At 41.8% G+C, this 12428-nt stretch overlaps 1 protein-coding gene across 1 annotated transcript in view; it reads right to left on the bottom strand.

Annotated features, from left to right (window-relative positions):
- The window catches only part of RAD54L2 (RAD54 like 2), a 2252401-nt gene that overhangs the window by 1668336 nt on the left and 571637 nt on the right, over positions 1-12428 (bottom strand). The gene's annotated exons all lie outside the window — the stretch shown is intronic.

Here is a 12428-nt window from a genome sequence, read left to right on the forward strand (position 1 = left end):
AGGGGATATTCCAGAGTGACTCTCTGTCCCTGCTGCTCTTTTGTCTTGCCCTTAACCCATTAAGCTGTCTACTTAACAGACTAGGTCATGGCTACATTTTGGCTCCCAGAAAACTACAAAGTATAAAGACTTATCTTCTTTTTGTAGATTATTTAAAACTGCATAGTTCATCAGATGAGGAAGTGAAAGCACAACTGCAAGTGGCCAAGACATTTTCAGATGATATAAGAATGTCATTTAGTCTTGATAAATGTGCAAAAGCAACCTTTAAAGCAGGAAAGCTGCAGCACCAAGAAAAAAAGAAGTTATATACTCACCATAACGTTCCATGTGAGTTGTCCATCTCGCCTTCATTCTGTACTAGTTGGTTTCGGAACCAATCATCAGTTCCCACTAGGCCAATACAAAAGCTCGAGGACTTCCACCGGCCTGTGGCTGTAACCCCTATCCCATCATGCTTAGGGAAGACTACCCAGATCTTGATTGCAGACATTTACAACTATTATCAAAAAACTATTTACATGCCTAGCAGACCAATGAAGAAAGGTCAGAGAACCTTAACTGCCAATCACAACCGCTAAGTCCTCCAGGAGCAAAAGGCTGGGGGAAGGAGGGTGGGACTTAAATTAGATTCTGAGCACACTTTGGGTAGGAAGCATGGGTTTCTTCGTAGAGATACTCTCTCTTTGTGGAAAAGCATGTAGGGGGATTTACTGACAATGCTTGTAGGTCTGATGCCCTTCTAGCAGAAGTGATGGCTACCAAAACGACAGTCTTCCACGTTAAAAACTTCAAGTCACAGGATGATGCAGCTACAAAGGGTGAAAGAATCAGACTGGACAAGACAAGTTTAGGTCCTACAGATCTGGAAGATCTTTGATGGGTGGCCTGAGTAAAATAGTACCCCTCAGGGAAGCTTTCCAAAGTCTGTTGGACATTACCTTTAGTCCCCATTCTCCTATATGGAAGTTGGATACAGCTGTTAGCTGAACTCAAATACTAACCGCAGCTGTGCCTTCATTAAAAAGCTTTGCCAAGAATTCTAATATAAAGATTATAGGGGCAGTGAAAGGGTCAATGTGATTATTGAAGGTCCAAAGGAAAAATATCTTCCATTTGCTTGTGTATAACTTCCTGGTTGAAGCCTTATGAGATGAAATCAAGATATGTTTCACAGAAGGGGAAATGTCAGGAAGCCTTGCTATGTGTGGAACCGGAGCAGCCAAGCTATCAACTTGAAGCTTTGAATCGATGGGTGGAGCATCCCTGACGAATAAGTCAGGAGGTCTGGAACTGACTCCAAAATCCACGTCTCCCCCTGGAGGTGAGGCCAAAGAAAGGGGAACAATATCTGTAGAGGCCAGTATGGGGCAACTAGTATTAAACTCCTTCCCAATGAGCTGGCTTTCTGAAGGACTTTGGGAATCAATGGGAAGGGTGGAAAAGCGTAGAGGAGACCCGGGGGCCAATCGTGTATAAGTGCATCCCTTGGTGATTCCCCCGGAGGGGGGATCAGAGCGAAGTAGCTGCTGCATTTGGCATTCATGGACGTGGCAAAGAGATAGCAGCAAGGCTGGCCTTACTTGCAGAAAATCTTTTCTGCTACTTCTTGCTTTAGGGACTACTCGTGAGGCATCAGATTTGCTCTGCTGAGTTTGTCCTCTATCACGCTGGATTTCCCCGGGATGTGTGTTGATGTCAGAAAATGGTGGGAAGAAACTGCCCATTGTCATACTCTTTGGGCCTCTCGACAGAGGGAGTAAGACTTGGTTTCTCTGTCTGTTTGTATTGCAATCGTTCCTATCGGAAGAGAGTCTTGGAATTCTTGCAATGCTAGAAGCACCACTCTCATCTCTAGGGCACCGACAATGCAAGTGGGCCTCGTGATCCCCCCAAGTGCCTTGGACTGTCCTTCCCAGATGATGCCCCCCACTCTATCTGGGAAGCATCCGTACTCACTGTTGCCAACGGTTGTGGAAGAACAAAAGGTCGGCCTAGAGTTACCTGAATGGAATGAAGCCACCAATGAAGGTCTTTTTTGCAAGATTGTGTAATTATAATTTGGTGAGACGTGGGTAGTTCCTGCATGGACCACTTGAGTGAACAGCAGCCACTGCAAAATTCTCATGTGCAAGCACGCCAATGGTATCAAGGTTATTGCTGCTGCCATGGTACCTAAAACTTTCAGGACAGGTCTTGCTTGCACTTTTTTCTTGGAAAGTAGATTCTGGATTTGATGTCATAGGGCTTGAACTCTTTCGGGGGGGACCCTTGGCCAACATTTGTGTTGTATCTAGGTCTGCTCCTATAAAAACTATATGATGAGATGGCAACAAGGCAGATTTTTTTGTAATTTATTGTGATCCCTAGGTGAGAGCAAAGCTGTATGGTGGTGTGTCTCGCTCTTGCTAGTAGATGCTTGGTGGTGGCAGTTAGGCGCAAGTCATCTAGGTACAGAAACACTCGGAATCCTAGACACCTCAAAAGTGAGCAATGACTACTGCCATGCATTTGATAAACACCCTGGGGGCTCTGGTGAAACCAAAGGGTAGAGCTCGAAACTGGTAGTGACTGGCTCCCAGCTGAAAGCGCAAATGACTCCTGGATCACCTGTCCATTTTGATGTGGTAGTACGCATCCTGGTGGTCTACCGAGCACATCCAATTGTCTTGTCCCAAGAAGGGAAGCATTAAGTGCAGTGTCACCATCCAGAACTTTTTTACCGACTTGTTTAGTTTGCCGAGATCCAAAATGGGTCTTCAGTCCCCTGTTTTTTGGAACTAAAAGAACCTCAAGTAAATTCTGGATCCAATTTGGTCTGCGGGGACTGTTTGGATGACTCTTGTCTAGCAAACTTGTATTTCTAGAGTTGCCTGATCCCTTTGACTGGGTGGTACATCTGGGATGGTTTTCGTTTTTGGGGTGGGAAAGGAAAAGGGAATTGAGTAGCCTCTGGATACAATCTCTTGTACCCATTTGTCTCTTGTAATTTTTAGCCCAGGCCGCCTTTGGGTATAAAGATAAGTGATCCCTGGAATGCCTCCAGAGATGGGCAGATGGGATTCCTTCAGGAACGCTGAAAGGGCTTACCAAGGAAGGACTTCTTGTCACCCTGGTTCTGCGGACCCCCTCTGTCACTTGGTTGGCGTTTTCCATTGGTACTTCTCCCTCTGCCCCTGGGGGAAGGATCATCGCGTGTGTCCTGGAAAGCTCTCTGGGATTTTCAAAACCACATTTTTCCCTCATTCTGACCTTTGGCGTAAGGTCTTTTAGGAAGGGAGAAACAGACTCCAGTAGCAGACACAGTCTTTCTTTCCTGTTCAGGCCTGGTTAGTGTGTTTAACTTTATGGCCAAACAAGGATGTGCCATCAAAAGGAGGGTTAATAAAGGAAGATTTAAAGGGTTCTGTGAAATCACACAAGCGCATCCAGGAATGTCTCCTTAAGGAAATTCCTGTACCCACTGCCCTACTCGCTCCATCAGCTGCATAAGAAATGAGCAGCATGGAAGAGTTTACCATTGAATTTAAGGTGGAGAGCTGAGAGGAAAACTTGTCCAAAACCCCCGCAGCTACAGAATCTTGGGGGGTATCTCCTAGCTCTTTCAGGAGATCTCTCTGAAGCCTGGTAAAATGAGTCAGGTAATTCAGTGATATGATAGCAAAAGTCACTGAAGAAAAAGTGCTCTTTCCATATCTGTCCATTGTACGAGACTCTCTGTTCAGTGGACAGACAGCCGAGGATGTCTCAAAGTTCCTTCTTGGTGGCTGCCGCCACCACCATAGCAGCTACTGGGACACCCTTACTAAGAACCTCCTTGTCCAAAGGTGGGGTAATAAACTTATTTGGCCTCGAAGGAACAGGTTCCACTGAGTCTGGAGACTCCTACGCCTTTCGACTAACTACATTCATGAGCTGGTCTAAGGGTGGAGTCACCCAAGAGGGGGAAGGGTAAGACCCGAAAGCCTCCAGGTATACAGACTCCTCCTCAAAAGGGTTGATGGACTTCCAGCCACCACTCGTCTTAAGTATCTCTAAGATGTTGGCAAAGGAGACATCCTCAGAGTGTGACAGTAGGGACCCTTCCAACTCATCGAGGTCTCTGTCTGTATCTGAGGTTATGGACTCCTCTGGAGAGTCTAAATGCTTCCTCTTGCATAATCTCTTTCGTGGGACCTTTTCGGAAGGGTATTCTGGAGAGGTTTTGGCAGAGAGTTTCACCCAATGGGGCATCCTGAGGCTTTGGGTCTCCACGTCTGTGTGGATGCGATGGTCCTGAGACAGATACTGGCACCTTTGGGAAAGAATGCCTGAAGCTGAAAATGGAGCTGTCGGTGGTGACAGCACTCTCATCAGCTTGAAGGCCCCTCGGCCCTGATCTGAGGAGGCTCCCTGTTCCAAAGAACCAGAAGGCTTCCTCGGAACCAAGGGGGTGGACTCTGAGGCCGATGTAGGAGCTGGGCTCACCTGCGCCGAGGCCCCAAGAGGCAAATTCGGATCAGACAGCTGTCCAACCAGACTCTCCTCAACGGACCTGACCAGAGAGCGTCGGCTCCCAGACCCCTCAAGTCCAGATGGAACCGAGGAAATCAGAGCGGTAGCTGAGCCCAAAGATCCTGGTGCAGGTCTCGGCACCGATGGTTCCACTACAATCAGATCCAGGAACTCTGGCTCCGAAGTCCCAGATTGGGTCAGAGGAGGAAATGATGAAGGGGAGGTAGTCTTTGTCGGCGCCGAATCCCTCTGGGTTGGAGTCGATAGTAGCTTGGCCAGTGCCGGTGTCCATAAAAGTCTCTTCACCACACAATCCACATCATTGTCAGAGAGGCTCCTGGAGGATCGAGAGAAGGGGGTGGGAGATTTCACAGGTTGAAGTAATGGAGATCTGAGAGTTGTGGGGACTGGCTCTGAATGTGAAAGTCAATCAGCTCCAAAACCGCAGCAGTAGCCAAGGAGGAAGGTTTTTCGGGCCCAAGGATGACTACTTTTGGCAATTTTTTTGTTGCCTCCAAATGAGCAGTAGAGGTAGATGATCTCTTTCCCGACTTCTCTGACCTGAAAGACAGGGATCTTGCAGTTTTTGACAAACTCCGACCTCCTTTGGATAGCCTCTGTGAAGGGAGTCTTTAATAGCCCTCTTAAAATTGCTTGTTCTTCCACTCAAGCAAAAGTCTGTAACTGAAAGCATGACAAAAGGCACATGATACCTGAAGGTGGACTACACCAAGACAATATATACAACTTGTATGGCTATCAGTCAACGACATTTTTTTGCTACACTTGTCAAATTTTACACAGAGGATTTTCATACTTTTGGATCCTTGGACTTTATGTATCAACAGCAAAAACAACAACAACCAACTACTAAATACATAGTACTAGAAACTTTTTTTTTTCACCACCACCAATTTCACTAAGAAACAAAGGCCAGTTCTTTAACTTAAATGAACCGGCCTTAAATAGAAAGAAATATATAGAGGGAAAAGGAAGGGCCCTCTAAGTAAATGGGCCAACGTAAGCCCTCTAACTTAAATGAGCTTATCAGAGGAAGGAGCAGTAGAGTTAAACCATAACTGAAAACTTATTTCCAAGCTCTCTAACTTAAACAAGCTTGAATAGTTATTGTAAGAAGAGCCAGGATAGGGAGGTAGAGAAAAAGGCCTAGAGGAAGAAACAACGGCCAAAGGTAAGACCCAACAACTAAGCAAACACTCTAAATAAGCTCAAACTAACCTACTTACACTCTAGAAAAACTTTATAACAGTTATGAGTACAATTTTAACAAGAAACAAAGAAAAAGATTTCCACTTAGCCAGAGCCTAAATGGAAGCACCCGATCTTGTTTAACTGCAAACGAGATCTGGGTAGACTTCCCTATGCATGATGGGATAGGGTTACAGCCATGAGCCAGTGCAAGTCCTCAAGCTTATGTATAGGCCAAGTCGGAACCGTTGGACGGTTCCGAACCCAACCAGTACAGAATGAAGGCGAGATAGAATAACATCACATCATCAGTTTAGGACAGGAATATGATATCAAAGAACTTGGGCAAGAGGAGTGTATAAATATTTGGGAACTGATGAAGGATCAACAATAAAACATGAACAAATGCAAATAAAACTTGGGAATATTTTAGAATACTTAAATTAATACTGAAAACAGTGTTGACATCTAGGAACAAAGTCCAAGCTATAAACCAATTTGCTCCTCATGTCCTAACTTACAGTTTTGGAGTGGCTGACTGGCTCTAAAAGGTGTTGAACAGGAAAACAAGAAGCCTGCTTCATGCTCATCAAATGATTTATAAAAATTAGTGCATACCAAGACTATATTCCCCATTGTGAGAGAGGTATGGGCCTCCTCGAACTTGATTGCAAGTATAGATCTGCAATTGTGGGACTGCATACATATCTACTGAACTCAGAAGACTCAAATGTAGTAAAAGTTTTGAAACATGAGGAGAACAAGTCTAAGATAGCTTCCCTGCTTAGTTTAGCAGAAGCAAATCGGCATTAAGCAGGAATGGAAATCAAACCAGAAGTAGATAAAAATCAGGCAGCAACTGAATGCGCCAAAAAACAAATGAAAGAATATAAGGTGAGGGATCAGATGAGAAGGCAAGAAAAGTGGAAAATGCATAAATATAGTTGCAAGTATAGAAAACTCTTGGAAGAACCTCATGTTGACCAGGATCGAATGCAGGAATGGTTAGAGAGGTGAATTTAAAACAAGAGATGAAAGGTTAATATTGGCGGCCCAAGAAAGTAGACTATGTGCACATTGGTTTACAAAGTCCACTGAACATGTGGACCAAATGTAGGAAACCAAACATCTTGTTGCTGGTTGCAATATACTAATGGCAAAAGGACTGCATACTGAAAGTCATAATAATATGGCAAGACTGTTGCATTACTACATTATAATATTAATGTAGCTGAAAAACACTGGAAAAACATCAGCCACAAACCATTATAGAAAATGAAGTTTACAGCACATGGGATCACCCATTATCAACAGTTCAAAAAATAGATGCAAACAGATATAGTGGTCCATGAAAAGAAGACAAAAATAGCATTGATCACTGAAATTGCTACACCCAGTGACTACAGTGTCGTATGTAGACAGAGAGGCAAAGTCATAAAATACCAGAAGTTGCAGGCAGAAACGAGGGCAATGTGGAAGGAGGATACCCAGACAGTTCCAACAGTAGTAGGAACAATGGGTCTTATAAAAAAAAAAAGAATTTACAATTGTACTTGGATATGTTACAGATACATGTAACTCCATACGAATTGCAGGAGGAGTCATTACTGAGCACACTGCATGTGCTGCTAAGAGCAATTATGGCTAACATCAAAGATTAAAACAATAATAATTTTATGAACTTTGATCATACTTTGAGACTTAGGAATGGGGCTCATTCCCCTCATGGGATTATATACCCAAAAGACTTGGAGAAATAAAAAAAAAAAAACTAGGTGTTAACCCTTACATCACTAGACAGAACACACACTGTCAAAGTTGGTGATTCCACTTCTACCAGTAGACCCATCACCAGTGGCGTACCGCAAGGATCTGTACTGGGCCCTTTACTATTTGGAATCGATTTCTCGGAAGTTCAGGCTAACGCAGACAGTCTATTCTTACTAAGTTTGCTGATGATTGTAAACAAGGTGCAATCATCGAGTCCCCCAATGATGTTAACGTATTACAGGAGCAGCCAACACAAACAAATGACTGGTGCCAAAGTCACGGTCTAAAACTAAACAAAAAGTGCACTATTATCCCATTTGGCAAAGCGGAATTCCCAACTAATTACAGTACTGACAGCACTCCCTCTAAGGTCAAACACAGTGGTGTGAGATATGGGAACACAGGTTGACAGCAACATGAACTTTGACCAAAAGGTTTCCATGGTGCTAAGGAAAGCCTTCTACATTGCGCATCTCATAAGTAAAGGCATCGCATCCAGGTCTAAGGATGTTATAACCCCACTTAACTCTAATCAGATCATTAACAGAGTACAATGCTCCCTTCTGCATGTATCTGCAGCAACTGGATAGACCACAGAGGTTTCTCACTAAGACCCAGAGCCTCCAAACCACGGCCTATGTGGATAGACTGAAAGCCTGTCACTGTACTCTGTATCATATAAGCTACTGAGACGAGACTTGTGCCTGGCCTACAGGGCAGTATCTGACCCTGATCTGATGAAAATGTTGCACATCCTCAAATCAAATGGCACTAAAGCCACTCGCTATAGGGATCTAAACCTTGCCAGTGACATTAACAGAACATACTGGAGAGACAGGTATGTTTCCCAGAGATTGCCGCTGCTCTGGAATAAACTTCCAATTCATGTGAAACAGAGCTCCTCAATGACCCTATTCAACCACAACCTTGACAAATGGACAGGTGACCACGAATTCACCCTGGGGGGGCACCCATGCCCCTCATCAGCATGGATAGTCAGTGCTGATATGTAAAGTACATCCATCTAACCAAGAACAATTGGGGCAACCCGGGATTAACATGGCTTGGCTTATAAAGACTTTAGGGCCGCTAGCCTAGTAACCTCCTATGAGCCTACGAAACAGAAGTGTTTCCTGTAAATATTCCATTTATTGAGAAAGATCAGTTTATAAATAAAATAGACCATGGAATTTAAAGCAAACTAATGTATTAATAACCACTCTTGTCTAAAAATCACACCAGCTTCATCATGTTTAATTAGAGTCTACATGATTTTAGACAAAAGTAATTATTAAAATAATGTTTGCTTCACCTTTTAGCGATTTTTTTATTTAAGTAATTCTGCTGCTTATTCACAGAATCTCGCTTCCCTTATCAGGAGCATTGAATTGAATAAAAACAACAAGACCCAGCCAAGCTAGAGTTTTCATTGTGTGATGCATTAAAACTTCTGTAGGGGAGGACCATATGATTCATGCAAATGACCCCTTAAGGACATACCAGTGTTTCATATACATGGCTTTTGAATGCTCAAAAACTTTACTTTTTAAGTCTTTACGGATACATTCAAGCCAAATGTTAATACAAAGCCTACATGCATGTTTTAGCTTTTTTTTTAACCTTGTCAGTATAGCTACTCATGGATTGTTTAGTTTTACTTCAGAAACACAGAGCTCAAAATCAAGCTTGTTGTCCATAAACATCTAAACCAAAGGGTAAAAAGGTAACAGCCAAACCATGCAGCAAAAACTGCAAGAAAGACACAGCCAAGCTATATCCCATGGGCCTCCAAATCACAAGGTTCAGAGTATTATAGTGAAGACTGGCTCGGCTGGGTCTTGTTGCCAAGAAATTCGTAAAACTAGGCAACACTTTGCCTACCTTAAACTGATTCCTGTCATGTCTTGTCATGCCACCAGTCAAGAAGCAAACATTTTTCAAGTACAGTTGGTTTTGACTTTGGATTTCCATTTTCCTAGTAATTTCTTTTTTTTGGTAATCAACATAAATAACTTAACAAGACTTTACTATACCTAGGCAATTCAGATCCTGTATCCCAGTTCAAAAAAATAATTTCCTCAGTTACATTCATTTGCTCACGTGGTATTCCTGACAGAGTACACTGCAGGGATTTTTATATTTATATTTACTGACATTTGATTACAATCTGGGTAGGAGCCATTTTCAGAGTTGGCCCAGGATAAAAATGTTTCAAAATATTACAAAACATTTTAAGAATTTTAGTCTTTAAAAATACAAAACCCATCTGCATTTTAAATAATTATGCCAAAGTAGGCATACTATGAAAACATTGGTTAAGAATAGGTACAAGTTGCATAATAATTAAAGAAATGTTAGCCACTGTACAGAGAAACTAAAGTTACGTTAGTATAATACAAACAGGAATTGCAATGCGAAGTGACAGAAAAGCAGGCTTGTATTATTTAAGTCTGCCAACTCATTACACACTGAAAATGTATGCACACAGCTACCTCTTTCTTTCCCAACACACCTCCAACATTTGCCAACTACTGGAGGAAAAATTCTTTGGAGTCTGCTTGCAGTATAATAGTACCTATGCAAACACTTCCAAGCAAAAATCCAAAGGTTCTAGACTTTCTTGCATATTTGAGATCCATACGTAGATCCAACCCTTTGTTTCTTTGTGAATTGCTCATCTAATCTCTCTTCCCAATCTTTTCCAGTTTCCTCTGAATGATCCCTATAATTGAAGTGCAATATTTTTTATGCCCTGCTAATCATCCTTTTTTAAACAGCAGCTTCTGTTCTAGATTCAACTAAAAATTCAACCAGTGCACTTCTTTCACTTAGGATTCCCCTATCCTTTTTTTCTCTTTTCCTAAACTCTGACATCATCTCTAACCTAAAGTACAAATCTTTTCTTGGCCTCATCCCATTCAATTACCTTTCTCTCTATTTCTTCAAAACACCTTGGGGTTCCTTTGCCAGCTTCCTCCAGTAAAATTCCAGCCCACCTCTTGCCTATTCTCTACACCTCCAACTGCAGTCATCCTTATAGACAGAACCACCTTTCTCCATTTCTGTGTTAACTTAGTTCTTAGTCTACTTCATGCTACCTTATGAATGTAACATTCTGTATGACTGTTACTCTCCTTAAGGATCTGTATCCAAAATCCCACTCTTTACTTAATTCTTGAGCATCCCCACTGCTTTATCATCCCTTTCTACTTTGAACTGCAACTATCTGCTTGTATAATATCCCTTCATATCAAGTAATGGTAAACCACCTTGTTCTATTGGAAGATAAACTTACCCCACTTGACTCGTGCCCTCTTCCCCTCTCAGATAAAAATGTTCAACTCTTTCTTTATTACTATCTACAATATCTCTGGCTGATAAAAATATGCTTTATCTGTGTATACAATTAAAGAGACTAAACATTTTTTACTACTTGCATCTTGCTATTCATACCCATAAGAAAGGGATTCCAACTTCACATTTTTTTAGTCTCTTTCCATGGATTCTTAGCTGCTATAACAGACCCTTTTTTAACCCCAACTCCTAAATACTTCATTTTATCATGTCCCAACAAATATGAGTACTGCTGAATCAATTCATATCTGGGTACACAGTTTACAGCTACAGCTTTTGTTTTATCTTCATTCATTTTATATCCAGGAAAAAAAAAACTTGGAACAGTCTGATAATGTTCCACAACACTGAGACACCCTTTTCTAGTTTTATCAGGTACAAAATAAATATAGTCTGTAAATAAAGCCAAAAATTCTTTATTACCATACCAATTATAAACTTGACTGAGTCCCTCATGTTCTTTGCCAATAGTTCTAAATATAACACAAATAACCTCTGGTTTCTCATACATCCTCCTCATTAACTTTACTATTGTATAAGGGAATGCAAAGTTTTCCACTGCCATATTTCAAAATCTCAGCTGACTCTATCGAATGCTTTCTCTGCATAAAGACCCACCAACAGCAGTAATTTTTTTATATTCCGCTTCCCCATGGATCTTCATTGTTCTATGATTATGTCAAAAGTTTGCCTCCCCTCCACAAAACCACACACTGATCCACATCTATAAATTTTGTCAACACCTTTGCCATGGTTTTAGCCATTACAGATTAACACTTTATAATCATGGTTTAAAAAGTACAGTTGTGTACACTTACCATAAATGTAGATGTTCGAGTGTATTCCCTGTTGCACTCATGACATTTGGGTAATCTGCTGGCAGGTTGCCCTCGGTCGGCCTGAATTCCAAAGTCTTGGATCCTGCGTCGGTTGCGGTCTTCTTTTCCATGACGTCAGGTCGTCAGGGGTATAAAACATGCAGCCGCCATTTTCTTTAGTTTTTCTTGCCCCCAATGTCAGGTGCCCCCAAAAAGGTAGCAAATTTATTTATATATACATATATATATATATATATATATATATATATATATATATATATATATACATATATATATATATATATATATATATATACATGCATCAATATAAACTTTACCTTCATCTACAAGCAAATACACCACATGGATTGTAGAAAATAGAGAAGGAAAGATAAATTTCAGAATGACACGGGGGTGGCTGGAGGGTAACCTGGACTGCAACAGTGAATACACTCGAACATCTACATTTATGGTAAGTGTACACAACTGTACTATGTTCTTCGTGTTTCATTGTTGCAGTCATTACATTTGGGTAGAATCCCAAAGCTGTGGTTGGGAGGCTGGAGCTAAACAGCATTAGGTTCGGCTAGAAGGCCCTGCAGTACTGCAGTGGCAAAGCCTGCCCTGGACTTAGAGTAGAAAGGTAAATGGTAATGCTTTGCAAAGGTGTCAACAGAACTCCAAGTAGCAGCCTCTAGAATGTCTTTGGTTGGTACTCCTCTGAGAAAGGCAGCTGAAGTAGCTGCAGCTCTGGTGGAATGAGACCTAATGCCCTTGGGCACA

Source organism: Protopterus annectens, chromosome 7.part0 (assembly GCF_019279795.1).
Source record: "Protopterus annectens isolate FY-2018-M chromosome 7.part0, PAN1.0, whole genome shotgun sequence".
NCBI lineage: Eukaryota > Metazoa > Chordata > Ceratodontiformes > Protopteridae > Protopterus > Protopterus annectens.